The following is a 17296-nucleotide window of genomic DNA, read 5'->3' on the forward strand; positions in this document are numbered from 1 at the left end:
GGCCTTTGCCAAATGAAGAGAAACTGTTTGCAGACCACATACAGAGAGAACTGATGATTTCTAGAACAATATGCTCTTCACTTAAATAATATAAACCTTTGGCTAACAAAGGAGACCTCAGTTTTGGGAAGAGTAACAGGCTGTTAAATGATTAGTGATGGAAATTCCAGGGAAGTAATTGTAAGGGTGGAAGTATACCTTGTAAACAAGAGTCCATATTTTACTGTACAATTTATAACTGGGGGGGAAAGCACAATATTATTTTTTATCCAACTAGAAAAAGTAAAGATGTAAAGTTTAACAAAATCTTATAGTCAAATGGGATCTATGTCCTTTCACCTACAAAGCAAACAGATTAGGGCTGAAGGGCAACATCCATGAAAATAGCTTGTAAGGTTTCAGCTGGTCACTTTCCACACCAGGTGTCAGCACACAGTCATTGCCACTTCACTGTCTTATAAATGTGCATTTGCTGTATTGAAATCAGATTGTGAAAAACACACAATTTGACAGAGAATGAACCCAGCTCAGTATCCATGTCCCCAAGGGAAGTTGAGATTCCCTTCTTAATGTTTCTTAGGAAATGAAAGAGAAAGCTAAGTGCCACTCTCAAGTCTTGGCACCGAAATGACAATAAGAGAAGTGGCCCAGGAGAAAGAGCTTAAGTTTCACATTCAGAAAGAACTGGGTTCCTTTTCTACTGCTGTATTTGCAAGATTTGTGACATTTGGTAAGTTACTTAACCCATTCGAACCTCAACCATCTTGGTTATAAAACAAGGCCATCCTCACCTACTTCCAGACCATGCAAAAAAGATGATATGTAGGAAGCCATTCATGCGATGACAGAGCCTGAAGGAAATTGGACACGATTTAGGGGCTCCACCTCCAAATTTATCCTGACTCTGGCCTGCACTGTTCCCTTCCTCTTCCACATCACAGTCAGGCCTTGCCTGGACCACACCCATGAGCTCTCACTGAGCTCCCTACTTCTCTCTCACTTCCCATAACCCATTCCCCATAGCGTGAGTGTGATCCTGCATCATCCTTGTCACTTTCCTCTTTGCACACCTTCCATTGCCTAGCTCTTCCTAGTTTCCAGTTGTCATGTAAGATGTCACCTCTTTAGATAAATCTTGATTTTTCAAACTAAAGGAGCCTCCTCACTCTCCACTCTAAACTCTCTATTAGCTTTCTCTGCAGCACCCACCTGAATTCTGCTGTTCACTCACATGTTCATTTCTGTCTCAGACATATAGCTCTAACAAAACCACAGACTGGGAGATTCATCAACAACAGGCATGTGTTTCTCACAGTTCTGGAGGCTGGAAGTCTGTGACCAAGATGCTGACAGATTCAGTGTCTGGTGAGGCCCCTCTTCCTAGTTTGTAGACCATATCTTCTTGCTGTGTCCTTACATTTTGGGAAGGTGAAGGAGCTCTCTGGGTCTCTTTCATAAGGGCACTGGTCCCATTCATGAGGGCTCCACTGTCATGATCTCATCACCTCCCAAAGGTCCCCACTTCCTAATACCATCATCAACACATGAATTTTGAGGAACACAAACATTCATTTATAGCAGTATGTCTATGCCAATCCCCCCAGAATGTAAATGCTGAGGAGCGCAGGACCACAGCACAACTTCAGAGGGCGCTATTCCCTGCAAGTCCTGGAGGTGTGCACAGCCTGAACTATACAGCACACATCAGCCTGCTGAGCCCTAAGTCCTTACCCCCTGGTGTAGTCTGGAGACATTGAAGCCACTGACTATATTTGAGGATTGAATTTATTATAAAATAATCACATTCCTATACTATAAAATTAAAATAGTATGCTAGCTGTGAGAGAACACAGAGCTTTATGAGAAGTTAAATAGTGGGCTATCCAGTTTGGCAGTGGCTCACCTCATGTACACACAGAAACAAGTGACAGGGATTTATGGGTTTCAGCAAGTGCTCTGGCTGGATCATATTTTAACGGCTTTATAAATTACTTTATTCTTTTTTGTAAGAGCATTAATGATGTGAAGAGGTCAGTTACATTTTCATTTATGCTTTATTGCATGTTAGGAGAAAATTATACATTACAGTCGAATTTGCAAAGTTGGGTGTTTTCGAAGGTCATGGAATGTGTGACTCACACATATGAAGGCAACACTAGGAAACAGATGCTTTACTCGCTGTTTCCTATTATACACGTTCAATTTAATCCTGAGACTTCACAGCCTGTCAGCTGCACTTTCTCTGACTGCACACCCGCCCTGTGGGCAGAGGTAGCGGAGATGGATGCACAAATCATGTCATCTCAGCCACAAGGCACTCTGGAACCTCACAGCCAGCCAATGGTGACAGCAAGGAGCAGGAAGGGTCAGGAGAGGCTACAAGAACGACCCAAAGGCAGTGACTGCATCTTCACATCACAAAATATAAGAGAGGGAAGAGGCATGAGCTGGGCTAGCCCCGCTTCCAAAGGAACATTCTAGTGAAAGTAGAATGCCTTGGGTCTCATTTCTTGGCAAAATGGTCAAATCTAATTTTTATAGAGTATCTAACATGTAACTGTCACAAATTCTCCTGCCAGACACTTCATATTACACACAGGAATCCTCCCAAAAGTCTACGAGGACATTATTTCTCTTTCAAAGAACAGTGTTGTGGAGCGCGAGCGACAGAATGACCAGAACTCCAGACTGATTAAAATGTAGAGAGCCTTTATTGACTGGCCAGTGTCCACTCCTCCACTCGGGAAGCCCAAGAGAGAAGCGGCCACGACCATCTGCAGAGTCCAGTATTTAAAGGGACAACTACATCCGTGCTCAGGTTCCCATAGCAAGCAAAGCCAAGTTACAAAAGCTCATTGCGTAGTTTTAGCCAAGCTATTCATCATCCTCCTGTTATTCATTTCTGGGTAACTTAAAGGTCAGGACTATTCTTAATTTTGATCTGTCTGTTCTTTGTAGGCCGTTGCTTGCTCAGGTTTGATCTGTTTGTTTTTTGTAGGTCCTTGCTCAGGTGTGTGAGCTCAGTTCCTAGAAACTTTGCACAGGCTGTCAAGCTGCTGAGGTGGCTAGGTAATTAAGCAGGCCTAAAAAATTTTTCTACTCTGTAACAAACAGAAATCTCCAAATCACAGCAAGAAGTAACCCACCAATTACCAGAAGGGAAAGGGGATAGAGGAGGATAAGAGAGAGAAGGAGGACAAACATATGGTGATGGAGGGAACTGACTTTGGATGCTGATGCATTATAGAATTGTACACCTGAAACTTACATAATGTTATTAACCAATGTCAATCCAATAAATTTAATTTTTTGGGGCCCTGCCAGCAGGCGAGGGGATCCCAAGGCAATTGCTGGGCGTGGAGGCCACAGGGGCATAGGCTACCAAGGAGACAGAACTGTACCTCACATCACCCTGCTTGGCCCCGGAGGATGGCTGGTTAGTCAAAGACGGGTAAGATTCCTCTGGGAGGAACAACCTAAGACAGGCACAGTCGCAAAGGGGCCAGCAGACGAGAACTTGGGGGTCTACAGAGGTGGGACACAGATCCTCACCCCCCCAACCATGCAGGGGCTTGAACACTTGCCCCTTCTGAGGGAGGTCTCCTGCCCCCATGGCTGCTTCTTGCTTCCCATGCCCAGCCCAGATCGGGACCCAGGTAACAAAAAGAGACTTGGCCCAGCTGAGATCGGTACCCAGAAAACAGAGACTTGGCTGACAACAGCTACCCTATATCTACATCCAGCCTAACACCAGGAATGCTCAGGGCCTTCTCAAGGATGCAAAAATAATCCTTTCCATTAATATTTACAGTGTAAACTAAGATTGTTTTTAAAGTATTAAATTTGACAGTAAAATAGCAGTCAGGTTTTCAGATTAAAATTGGCTCAAGAAGTATTAACCAAAATTTTCATTTCATGGTAAATTTGCTTAACATGCAATGATCCTAAAGCAGTCATATTTTTGTGCAAAAAAATTAAAAAAATTTAGAGTTACCTAGACTGCATTGTAACTTTTCCAAAAAATCCTCCTAATAATTAAATCAAAAAAAGGGGGGATAGTGGAAAAATACCATGTAAGGAAAAATATCCTGTAACTAAATTACATCTAGAAAAATTTTTTCATTTATGCTAACAGCAAGACACCCAGGAAAACACACATGGTCTCAAAATAAGCCAAAGGAAAATCATTTGGGCAAATATAAAAAAGACCCCAAGTAAAATTCCCTTTATTAACCTTCGGTCGAGAATATGTTTGTATATTTTCAGAAAACAACTCCAAGACCATGTGGATTCCTGCAACAGAGAGGAATTATCAGGAATGCTCCAGCCATGAAGACAAGAGGAAAAACAATCCAGAGATGAAGGACGCTGACGTCACTTTGCCATGCTAGCAGTCAGCAGCTGTGCGTCGCTGCAGGTTGCCCAGGATCAAACCAGAGAGGGTCGGACCTGCATTGCCACCATTTGTCCACCATCCAGAACTGAAATATCATTGCTGACACCTACACATAAGGAACTGTCGGACATTGAAACTTGGACTCAGAACTCTTGGACATTGAAATTGGGACTTAAAACACTTTTTGTTCTTGAAATGTTATGCTCAAGTTTTAAAATGTTTTAGGTTAAAAAAAAATAGAAGCAGGGGCATAGAAAGGGAATGGACTGATAATTCTTGGGGGGAAGGAGGTGTGGGGGGTGTGGGAAGAGACTGGACAAAAATCTTACACCTATGGATGAGGACAGTGGTAGGGGGTAAGGGCATGGGGTGGGGTGGGAACCTGGTGGAGGGGAGATATGGTGGAAAAAAGAGGAACATCTGTAATAATCTGAACAATAAAAGATTTATTAATTTAAAAAATAAAAAAATAAATAAAAAAAAAATAAAAAAAAAAAGTAAACCAGCCAGGCCAGTGTGAGTCAGTGGTCAAGCATCGATTTGTGAACCAGGAGGTCACGGTTTGATTCCCGGTCAGGACACATCCTTTGGTTGCAGGCTCAATCCCCAGTGTGGGGCATGTAGGTGGTAGGCGATCAATGATTCTTTCTCATTATTAATGTTTCTATCTCTATCTCCCTCTCCCTTTCTCTCTGAAATTAATAAAAATAAAATTGAAATTAAAAAAAGAAGTAGCACAGCTGGTAAGCAGTAATGACAAGACTCACACCAAGCTGGTAATCATCTGTGAAATAATGATGGTGAGGGTGATGATGAACATTTATTGAGCACTTGGTGTATACATGTGAAACATAAATTGGGAAAACAACAGCTCTATGAGGTATCAGAATTATTATCTCTATTGTCCAAGTGAGAAACTGGAGCTCAGGAGGCCCAGAAGCACAGTGCTAGAAAGCTGTGGTGTCTGATTGAAGTCCACTCCACAGCAGCCCCTGGGAGCAGAACAACGGTGTTGCCCCCACAATCACCACCAAGGCCCGGACTCTCAGCAGATTTAGAAACACCAAAGTTCCCTGGGGAGCATAGCTAGGACCTCTCTATACTGGCATCAGGTTTTCTGTGCATCCAATGCTTGTGCACAAGGGGAGTCCAGGACAGCTCCCTCTCACAACTAGAGTGGGGATGCAGGGGCAGGAAACCAGCTCATCCTTCCTCTTACTGACGGCCAAGAGAACATGGAACAGAGAGGAATAAATAAGTTTGATGGGAGAACTCACCCCCAGTGAAGCATGGGAAATGGGTTCAGGGCTGGGCTCTCGCCCACGGTCCTTGGCTGGGAGGCATTGTGTCTGTTTCTTCACCTGTAAGGTGGGACTGTGAGTGTCTCCTGTGGTGGAGCCCCCAAAGAAGAGAAGGTGGAGGACAAGAAGCAATTTGGTCTGACCACTCTGTCCCCTGGGAAAAGAGGAGGATCTCTCATCTCATCAAATAAGGCAAGGAGTCCTAAGGGAGCCCTGGGATTCTGGAAGCCAGTCCAGAGAATATTAGATCAGGTGGGATTGGATTAGCATCTCAATCCAATGAAGATCAGGGATTTCTGCTTTCCTTGTGCCTATATCAAGGGTGAGTGCATAGCCTGAGCTCTTAGACACCAGAGGCCAGGAGAGCAGGGCCATCCTGGCACCCAGGATACGTGGGGCAGCGTGAGCCTGAGGGCCACAGTGCTGAGCTGGTTTTCTCCAGGGCATCTGCAAGTTCTGAAGACAGAGCTAAGTACATCCTGCCCAGCCCCAACCCTGGAGCCCCTGCCTCTATGCCATTGGCTCCCACCACCCAGGAGGTGTATCACCTGAGGGTGCATCAGGCTCAGAGGGAGTCAGCCAACTACTGGCCAATGTCCTCCACTAGCAGCTGGCCAAAAAGCCGTCCTCCATCCACATCTCAGTTCCCGGTGAGAAGAGAAGGATCGCCCACACCCCCAGTCCCTGCCTGGCTGCAGGTGCCAAGAGAACCCTCCTGGACAGCAGCAGCCAGCTCCTGAAAATGCACATGCTGTCAGGCATGGCGTCCAAGACCACCAGCACTCTTCCTCCTAAATGCATGGCACACAGCCCATCTTTACAGAGTTTAAAGAAGTCTATTATCCCCAAAGATTTCAGGGGCGAAATCCCCATGGTCACCTGCCAACGATATTTCAACCTGTTCATTGAGGAGTGCCTCAAGTTCTGCTCCTCCAACCAGGAAGCCACCAAGAAGGCACTTGGATGGAGAGAAGGTGGCCAATGACCGCAGGCCAAGCAGGAACATCCACCTGAACATGGCTGTGAATACTCGCAAGAAGCTGCGGGGCCTGGTCCCCAGCACTGTGCCTGGTCTCAGAAAAACCAGTGGCCAGAGAGTTGTGTCCCATGAGGTGGTGCTGAGGGACAAGTTAGCTACCAAAACCAGCTTCTCACTCAATTGCTTGAGCAACCTGGATGTGGAGGATCTGAAAAAGGCCACCCTGTACCACCACCTCAAAAAATGCCTGCTCACCAAGGACCAGCTTAAGGAGAACGGCTACCCCTTCCTGCGTTCCCAAGCAGCCAGGGGGCACTGTCATCTTCACTGCTGAGGAGAAGCTGCCCAAAGACTCCTCCTGCAGGGTCTGCTGCTGCTGTGGCACTGAGTATCTTGTGTGCCCCTCGTGTGCCCCTCAGGCCGCTGAGTGAGCAATGAAGAATATTACTCACTGGTAACATTTAGGGACTGGTGGCTGGGAGACTCAGTACATGTGCTGCTCGGCCACCATTGGCTCCACTGGCTGCCAGGTTGCCAAGCAACACCTGCAAGATGGCCGAAAGGAAAATCTTGAGGGGTTCATGAAGACTTTTGATAAAAAACTTTCAGAAGATGTTCACCCAAGAGTCTATGCCCTTGACTGTGAAATGTCCTACACCACATATGGCCTGGAGCTGGCATGCATCACTGTGGTAGACACTGACATGCAGGTTGGTTAAAACGCCTTCATCAAGCTGGACAATGAGATTGTCGACGACAACACAAGGTTTTTGGGAGTGACTGAGTCTGACCTTGCCGACATAAGCAACTCGCTCCAGTACCTCCAGGATGTCCAGACCATCTTGCTGAGTATGTTCAATGCTGATACTATCCTCATTGGACACAGCCTGGAGAGCAGCAACCTGCTGGCCTTGAGGTTCATCCATAGCACTGTGGTGGACACACCTGTGCTCTTCCCACACCTCCTGGGCCTCCCCTACAAGCGCTCCCTTGGGAACCTCATGACTTACTACCTCAGACAGATCATTCAGGACAATATGGATGGACACAGCTCCAGCGATGCCAGAGCTTGCATGCACCTGGTGATCTGGAATATTTAAGAAGATGCCAAGACCAAGTGGTGACCACCGCCTGCCCCCTGCCCTCCTATCTCCTGCCTCCCACTGCCCCTGGCACATCCTCTAGCCCCAGGCTGTTTCCAAAACAGTGCAATAAATCTCGAGAGCTAATCCTGTCCACATCATCAAGATACAGACACAGAGAGCACAGGAGGAGCTGCATGGCATCCAGGACCCAGGTCTAAACCTACCTGGAGCCCCAGCCCCTGTGTAACTTCTTGTGCCCTCCTGCCTCTGCCCCAGGTTGCTGTTTTCTGGAGACTGCTGCGGCTGACAGTGGAGGCTGGGACCACCTGTCCAGGCCCTGCTTGAGTCCCCAGGAGTGACCCTTTTAGGCTGACCACCTGTTCTTACCCCTCACCTGCCAGAATGTTCAGTGGACCAGGCAGGCTTGTCATGGATTTGTTTGGACAGGGGTTGTCTGTGTGTGTGTGTGTGTGTGTGTGTGTGTGTGTGTGTGTGTGTGTGTGTATTGCGATTTTTATTATTTTTAATTTAAACCTGATGACTTGCATGGTTGTCTTCCCCCACCAGGAGCAAGACACTGATGCTGCCTTCCTTCCTGGGGGATGGAGGTTGGGGTGGGGAGGGCAAGATCAATCAGCTGGTGTTCCCATAGCCACCGGGACCCAAGTCCAGCCTGGCCTTGGCCCGGTTGGGTGGGAACTTGTTGCCCTTAGCCCACTGGACCTCCAGGAACTAAGCCAGCCCCCAGGGCCCTGGAATCTCAACACTTCCCATCTGAGACCTGCCCTCACCCAGGAGCTGTTTGTCAAGGCCCATGACCCAACCCTTCCCCAACCCCAGTGTCTCAACCCCTAGGCAGGGACAGAATAAATATTTGTATGGAAAAATAAATAAATAAATAAGCAAACAAGCTTGGTGGTGTAACTGAATGTTCTCAGTGGGCATTGAAGGGTGTCCATAGCTGAACACCTCCATATCTGCTTTGTTGCCCAGAACCCCACAGCAAATGCAGCACCCAAGGGCCCTATTCCCACCTCAGTCTCGTTGTTGCCTCCCTTTGAGTTGTGGCATCTTTCCTGGGCTGTTGTAGGTGTCTTTAATTCCCCTGGATTGTGGGTCCCAAGGCGCTCATCTCGAGGGAAAAGTCTTCCTCTCCAGGACCAAGCAAATACATCTTTTCTGCCCCAAGAAGGAAGTATGTTTCTAAAACTCTTTCAATGAGTTAATCAAATTATAATCAGAGTGAAAATAATTCTTCCTGGAATTACATCAGAGCCTCACTTTAGAATCTAGCAGGCACGGTTGTCACCAGGACCCTGAAGCCTAAGGACAAGCAACCTACCATGAACAGAAAATTTATCCACACTAAGTTTTTAAAAGTACACCTTCTACTCTCTCTGACTCCCTTTCTCCTGCTCACAGCTTCCTCCCATCCAGCAACTTCACATACTACCTGCAACCCTACCTTGTAAAGTCATTTTGAAGGAAGCAGGGTTTTTTATATTTATTTAGAAACATACAGGCTACAAAAAGCCTTCATGGCTAGCTAAGCATCTTCCATATTTATAGTGTATGGTTTTTATTTTTCTGCCAGTATTCTTTCTCTACTTCTAAAATCTTTGAGAACTCAGATGTCTTATCTTTGCATCATCCTGAGTGACTATAAGTCAATAAATGTATAAATTGCATTCATAGATTTACAATGTCTCTGTGATAGATCTTTTCTAGATGTAAACAATACATAAGCTGCATACAGAATCCAGTTACAGTCAAGTTTACAGTTTATCATGGAAATAATTGAAGTATTAAAAGATGTAAATATGTACTTAGAAATCCTTTTTTAAGTTGTTGTTTGCTTTGGTTTTCTCTTAGATGTGCTTTTATACATAACTGCTTTAGTCTCAGCTTGATAGTTTTGTATTTTTATCATGAGTCTGACTGTATACTCATTAAATACCACAAAGGAATCAGGGCTAAAGTCAGAATTCTACTAAACTGCAAATATGTGGATAATAGGAACCCAAAACCAAAGTGCAACTTATAAATTATTGGGCCCATAGTTAATGAACCCTAGGCAGGACATGCATGGGCTGGGCCAAGAACTAGGTGTTCTAGGATGGGTGATAGTAATCAGGCATCGCTGATTTAAAATACATGGAGTGTGTATATGCATATGTGCACCAGTGTGTGTGGCATTTATTTTTCTGGAAAGATAATCAACATAAAGACAAAATAGCTATTACTTCTTTTGGCTACAGAAAATTAAATAAAGAGAAGAGTTTATTTTATTTTATAGCTGCCCATTCTTCTTTAATGTCCCCTGTGAAGGTCATTTATTTCTCATTGTTAAAAATGTCAACAGAAGTTATCTTGGTGATATGTTTTTCTTTACAAGTCTTTATATTTTAAAAAAAAAGCAAGTTATTGTGTAGATCTTGGACAATAGATGAATACATCAGTGTAGAGTTTACTTTGATCTAACATATTCTTCATATTTCTAAAAGTTTAAACCAGTATTTTAATACCTGGCTTATATTTCCTAGGATGGCATCACTATTTCCATGAACTGGAAACATTCTGGTCAACGATCAACAGTGCCTGGCCTCTGGAGGCCAATGCCAACCTCCACTTCTTTTCACCACTTAATGTCATGGTGTGCCCCAAACCAGGGAAATCTGTCTACAGAAAATATAACTGCAGGAGGAAAGCAGGTTTTGTTGGCTTGTGGTTTCCTAGGCTCTTAGGATGTAAAATACAGCCTCTGCATTGGCAGTTGAAGGACCTGAAAGAAACCACGAGGTTGGAATTGGTTAGTTCCTGTTGGTCCTCCTCTTCTGCCAATATCAATACCTGTATATTGATAAATAGATCCATGAACATACTGCAAACACAAGGTCCTTGACAGCACGCGATAGCAATGTGCCTTGACCCACAGAAATGAATTGTACCAAATTGGAGGGGACTGGTTGAGGGGGGTTGGGAATACATTCTGTCCTGTGAACACACTTCCTTTATGATGTTTGGAGTTGGAGGCAGATGGCCTGGCATGCTGGTCACAATAACACGGTGGGGTTCCGGGACATGCTCTGAGTGACTGGTTGGGTCCCACTGACTGCGGGAAATCTCAGTGAGGAAAATCACTTTAATAGGTTTCTGGTACCTTTATTACCCAGTAATTTTACAGTTTGTGTGCTAAAGGCACTGAAGCTTATAATCACCTCTGCTGTCGTTGCTCTCACGACCGCTTTATAGATGAGGGTAGAAAGTGGGGGCCAGTGCACGGCCGGCCCAGGGGCCTCTGCCAACCACCCTCAGTAGCTCGGCAGCTTTCCCAGCTCAGCCTTCTTCTCCCACAATCATTTTAACAAGGTGAAGACTGGGAGATACTCAAAGGGGGAAATAAAGTTTTTTTGACATAATTTCAAGGTTTTAATGAGGAATTAATCTTGTTGAGAAACAGCTACCTTCTGGGCCCTTATCTATGCTCCCAGCACTGAACAATCTGAGAGTTTTCTTCTGTTTCCAATTCCCCAAACGTATCACATCACATTATGTCTGTTCTCAAAATGAAGGTCCATGCATGGGAATAACTAGGACAATGCAATGCAAGGAGGGAGAGATAGTTGGGAGTTTACCTGTTTTGATAACATGTTATTTCTTTGAAAAAATAATATGATGTTTGAAGCAATTATAGCAATGTTTTGATATTTTTAATCTCATGAGTTTTAATCAAGCTAGTTTGCTAATGGTGCATGTGACTCACTTGGATTCCACCTTCTAGAAGATGGAGTTTCTTCCTATTTCTGTCTCAGCTCTACACCCAGATACTTATACATTTTTAAAAAATCTTTATTGTTAAAAATATTACAGATGTCCCCTAATTTTCCCCATTGACCCCTTCTAGCCTGTCTCAGCCCCTGCCCCAGGCCTTCACTGCACTATTTTCTGTGTCCATTGGTTATGCATATAGTAGTATGCATACAAGTTCTTTAGTTGACCTCTTCTTATCCACCCACCCATTCTCACCTTCCCTCTGAGATTTGACATTCTGTTCCATGCTTCTGTGTCTCTGGATCCATTTTGTTTATCAGTTTATTTTGTTCATTAGATTCCACATATGAGTGAGATCATGTAATACTTGTCTTTCTCTGACTGGCTTACTGAGATACCTACACTTTTTCTGCCCCACTGTTCCCTGTGATCCCGATTTATATTGGGCCCTTCAAAGGTCCTGGGAAGACTTTCTACCAGACTCTGAAGCTTTTGGCCATTTGCACATGCAACACAGATAAGCTCTGAAGGTGTCACACCAGACAATACCACCACTGGAGCACATCTGTGCAGGATAATCCCACAGGGACAAAGCCACAGAGATGAGACCATCCATCTAATTTTACATCAAGTACTTAGTATTTAATTTATACCCCAGGGGAAATACTATATATTCCCAACAGTACTTTAGTCTGATATTCAACATTATGAATTCAAAGTATTAGAATTCTGTCGTAAAGAGGGGCCTAGGAACCTACATACCATTTATAACTGAAATCTGGGAAGCTTTTTTAGTATAATCCATCAGTACATTGGGAACTGATTCTACAAGTTTCTTTTTACTCTGACCCATGAGTCAGAAGGGACAGTGTGACCCCCAAACGCAGGCTATTGGACAGCTTTTTCAGCCAGCCAGAGCGGCTGAGACATGGCTTTTGCAAACAGCCAACAGGGCTAACTCATGTTTGAGACACATATGCTTTCTGCCGTCATTGTTCCCCACTTTAGTTCCTTCATCCTTTGCCCGAGTCAGGGTCTGTTAGTGGCCCCATCCAAACTCCAGAACTAAGTCCTCTCTCTCACTACTTTTCTGCCTCACAAGGAGGAAAAATCATGACATTGAAGGATTAAGAAAGAGATGTAATTAGAGATTGGATGATAATAGGGATTGAACCTTTGGACAGAGGATACTAATCCACCTCTACTGGGCAAATGTTCTTTTCTCTTCTTGTGGTAACCTTTCAATGTTAGGTCATTGTACCCACAGACCAAGAATAAAATATGGGTCTAGGGAGGAGATGCCAAGTAGACTTTGCACATCCCAACACAGCTCAGCAAGAGGAGTGCATTGGATCTAAGTGCAAAGTTCTAAGTAGAAATAAAAAAAAAATTATGAAAGAGCCTCTCTCCTTCCCTCGAGAACCAACAGCAGATGATCAAGAAGTCAGATATTCTGGGTTCTGGCCAATTTTCTCAGCTTCTCTCTTTCTACTTTAGATAAGACTAAAACATCCTAACATGGCAGTACCCACTGTAAAATCCTTAATAAACAATATCTCTCATGAACAAGGAGGAGAACTAAGATTTACACTAAGGTCTGTGATCTCCAAAGTGCCAGGGAGTGTGGTGCAGCATCAGGCATCAAGTCCTGCCAGTGACCACATCTGCTCTTTGGCCTTACATTTCTTCATCTTCAGAAGCAAGGATCAGTGTGCATGAGGTGGCTTCTCACCTGTTTACTACAGTTTGAGCAACGACAGCTTCTCTCAGCCATCAGAAAAAGCCTATGATCTAAGATGGCTATTCAAGACACACGTATATGTCCTCAAGTCAGCATACAAACCTCAATGAGCCAATATAAGCCCTAAGACAAGCCATGTTGCTAATCTGGAAATCTCTCTCTCTCTCTCTCTCTCTCTCTCTCTCTCTCTCTCAATTTCTCTGGAATCCTGGAACTGTAAGGAGTTTGTCTTTTCTACAAGATGTAGAAAGCATGTCTAAAACAAATCAAACATTATATGAAGCAGAATTGCAAGATAAAAATAGGGAAACAGAGTTCCATAATATTATTGATCTCCTGGATTTGGCTGGACCTAAGGATGAGTCACTCTGGCGCATCCAAGTCACATGAGCTCGCGTTTCTCTTTTGTTTTATCCAGTCTGAGCTGCATTTCTGCTTCTTAGAACTCCAAGATTCCTGGCTGGTGCCCTATGAATTTTTTCAAGCAGTGTGTTGTAGAAATCACATAAAAACAAAAACTGCAGATTATTTTCAGAAAGGGTCAATATCAACCATACAAACTCTCCATTTATTATGTGTTAAATTCATAATGCAAAAAAATTAATACCCTATTTTTTGGAATAATTTGGAGTTCTTGTAGGGGTCGTCTAATTAAATCATTATTTCATTTGATTGAAACACCAGAAGCACATTGATTTGTCAAGAAGTTAATGGGCATTGTTACGGCATTACTTTTTTTAATCAGATTGATAATCTGGACAGTCTGCCTTTTTAAAAGCTAAAATAGCAGATGAGGTTCCTGCATTTCTAGAATGAAGCTACATAGTGACTCTTAATTACAGCTGGCATCTACCTACCTGGACTCATGATTTCTGAATTTTGAGGTGCCTAGGTCAAGTGGTGCTGCATCCCCACACAGAGATGAGCAAGTTGGCACTACAGAGTACAGGGAATTTTCTACTCAGCCCCAACGTTTTCCTTGAGCAGTGCAGAGATTATATCAATCTGGAGGCTGTCAGGAAACATCCTTCTGGTGGAGGGGTTTGTAGACAAAAACAGAAGAGCTCTCACAGGGCAGCTGAAGAAACGGGAAGTGTGGGCACAGAAGCAGAGAATTATGTTAGTAAAGAAAAGGAAGTCTTATCTAAATAAGAGGGGAAGATCGAGGGAAGAAACATTTGATAGTGCTAGTTAAAAATAAAACTAAAAAGAATTAGAGGTAGATTTCCTCTATGAACTCACTTGAACATTTTGTCCATCCAGGCACAATCACTCCAAGAGATCATCTCATACTTGTTACTACAGCTACGACACAGATGCCAACGGGGAAAGGTGTATTTCGGGGGGGCAATGTGTTTATGTGTAAAATATAGCTGATGCGTACAGTGAACTATTCAATACAAAAGAAAAAAAAGGGAAGAGAATGTATAATAATCTCATTAACTTAATTGTATCCATAATCTCAGATGACATTTTTTTAATGCTTTAGTGATTTTGTTATTAAGATGAAGAAAAACATTGCTACATGCAATTCTGTTTCAGTGGGAATAAGCTTTACTTTATTTAGAACCAAGTTTATTATCCCAAGTCCTGCACTCGGGCCCTCCTTGAGATGAGAAGCCATCCATGAAAGTTGCTTAGAGCAGTGATGGCGAACCTTTTGAGCTCGGCGTGTCAGCATTTTGAAAAACCCTAACTTAACTCTGGTGCCGTGTCACATAGAAATTTTTTGATATTTGCAACCATAGTAAAACAAAGACTTATATTTTTGATATTTATTTTATATATTTAAATGCCATTTAACAAAGAAAAATCAACCAAAAAAATGAGTCCGTGTGTCACCTCTGACACACATGTCATAGGTTCGCCATCACTGACTTAGAGCTAAATGGGAGCCATCAACCAACTTCCTGTCTTCTGGCCATGCCAGCTAGTCTGTGACAACAGTATTTCTTTTAAACAAAATATAAAATGGATTCACTCTTACACATGTAGGTCTTAAAGATTTGAGAATTGCATGATTTATGCACTGCATTTCAAAAGAAAAACTTCAATAGCACTTTTAATTAATAAACATTTTGCTTTTTCCTAACACATTAATCGTAGAGGGACTGACTTATGAATCATTTCCCAAATGTTTTCTCCTGTCTATTTATACCGATGTAGGAGACCACATCTATTTAGAAAGTTCCTCTTTTGCATTTATGCAGAGCAGATAGAACAGAGTTACTACAAATGCTATTTGCATAGGCCATGTGTAGCTCCTTTCTGGCAACCTAATAACAGCAGAGTTTCAGAAGCTTAGGTGTATTCTTGGAGTGACCCAATTCACTCAATCACTCCCCAGACACAATGCAAGGCTATTGAAGGGTCTGGGACTCTGGCAGATTTGAAGCCTTTGTCCTTATTTCAGGATGTCTTTGTTCCCATAACAATAGGTGACATCCCACATAATACAATGCCATTGGTACCACTGCCTGCTGAAACTTCCTGTTTCCAGTGCGGCAGAGAGATTTCTGAAAAGCCTGAATAGGTCAGTGAGAAAAGAGTCCAGCAATACCGGATTTCCAGGATTTTCTCTTGACAATGAAACCTAATGTGTGGGGGTCGAGGGAAATGATGGTATTGTAGAGGTGCAACCAAATGGTGAGGACTGAGGTTACACAGCTGTAAACTCACCAAAACTGTTAAAATTATAGTTATGCATTCCAATGCAAGCAAGCCGAAATGGTTCTTACAGCGCCCACAGCAACACCAGCTTATTTTCTGAGACTTGCTGGTAGGCACAGATTTGGTCCTTTCCCGAAGACCATTATTTATGAAAATAGAAGAGAAGGTTCCCTCATGCAAGTATTTTTTTGCAGTTTAAGTTATGTTGGGTATTTAAAACCTGTCAAGTAATGAAAAGAAAGCAATATATCTTCTTAACAAAATGTCACTAAAGAACAATGCAACTTTCTGGGATTTGCTAATGAGACTTAGATCTTTCATACACACTCATCCTGCTCATTGCCTATAGCATTTAGGCAACAGGAGGCATTGCATCAGGAGTCCAGGCGCCAGCATCCACTGCAAGTGGCCTGAAGTGCCAGCTCTTTCATTGCTCTGTAGCCTTGAGATCTTCAGCAAAATCTTTCGCCTCCCTGAGCCTCTCCTTCCTCACTGGAGGTAATAATGGTGCCTTACATTTGGTTTGTGGAAAGGATCAAATCTGCAGAGCATGTCTGGCTTCTTGACTGAAAATGCATAGAAGAGATGTTTTTCCACAATCAAGGCTGATTCTCTCTGGACCAGTGATTGTCAACTGATGTACTGCAAGAATTTTTAAAACATCCAATACCTGACTATTTAGTCAGGAGCACTGACCTTTTTCCCCATAGATTGTCAAATTTAAAATTCCATCTGGTCTGAATGAATCAAAATTATACCTATTTTTGTCAGATCAGCAAAAAATATATATATATGGGTGTGCTGCAGAATTTTAGTGATTATGTGTGCCATGAGATGAAAAAGTTGAAAGTTGCTGCTTAGGTTCTTGAACCAGGTTAAAGTGACAATCCCATAGCGTCGGAGCATGTCCAACAAAGCTTTCCAAAAGAGCTATCCAACAGACCTAAATCCTTCTGAATGGTGACATTTATACAACAGTAGTATTTGTCTCTGGGCTTTACATGGAAAGAGAATAAGCCTTATTTTTGGTTTGTTGATGCAATACAAAAAGAACATTTTTATTTGGCAACTTCTTTTTATTTTTTATTGATTTCAGAGAGGAGGGGAGAGGGAGAGACAGAAACATCAATAATGAGAAAGAATCACTAATCAGTATTGCAGAGGTATGACCAAATGGTGAGGATCCCTGCACACCCTACATTGGGGATCGAGTCCGCAACCCAGGCACATGCGCTGACCCAGAATCAAACTATGACCTCCTGGTTTATAGGTCTACGCTCAACCACTGAACCATGCCAACCAGGCAGCAACTTCTTTTAAGGATATTATGCAGTTAGAATCAGAGCCCAAGGA

General features: G+C 43.3%; 1 pseudogene; it reads left to right on the forward strand.

Annotated features, from left to right (window-relative positions):
* Positions 1-627: 627 nt before the first annotated feature.
* Positions 628-7893, forward strand: LOC102261588 (annotated as a pseudogene).
* The last annotated feature ends 9403 nt before the right edge of the window (positions 7894-17296 follow it).

The sequence above is a fragment of the Myotis brandtii genome, unplaced genomic scaffold (genome assembly GCF_000412655.1).
Source record: "Myotis brandtii unplaced genomic scaffold, ASM41265v1 scaffold297, whole genome shotgun sequence".
Lineage (NCBI taxonomy): Eukaryota > Metazoa > Chordata > Mammalia > Chiroptera > Vespertilionidae > Myotis > Myotis brandtii.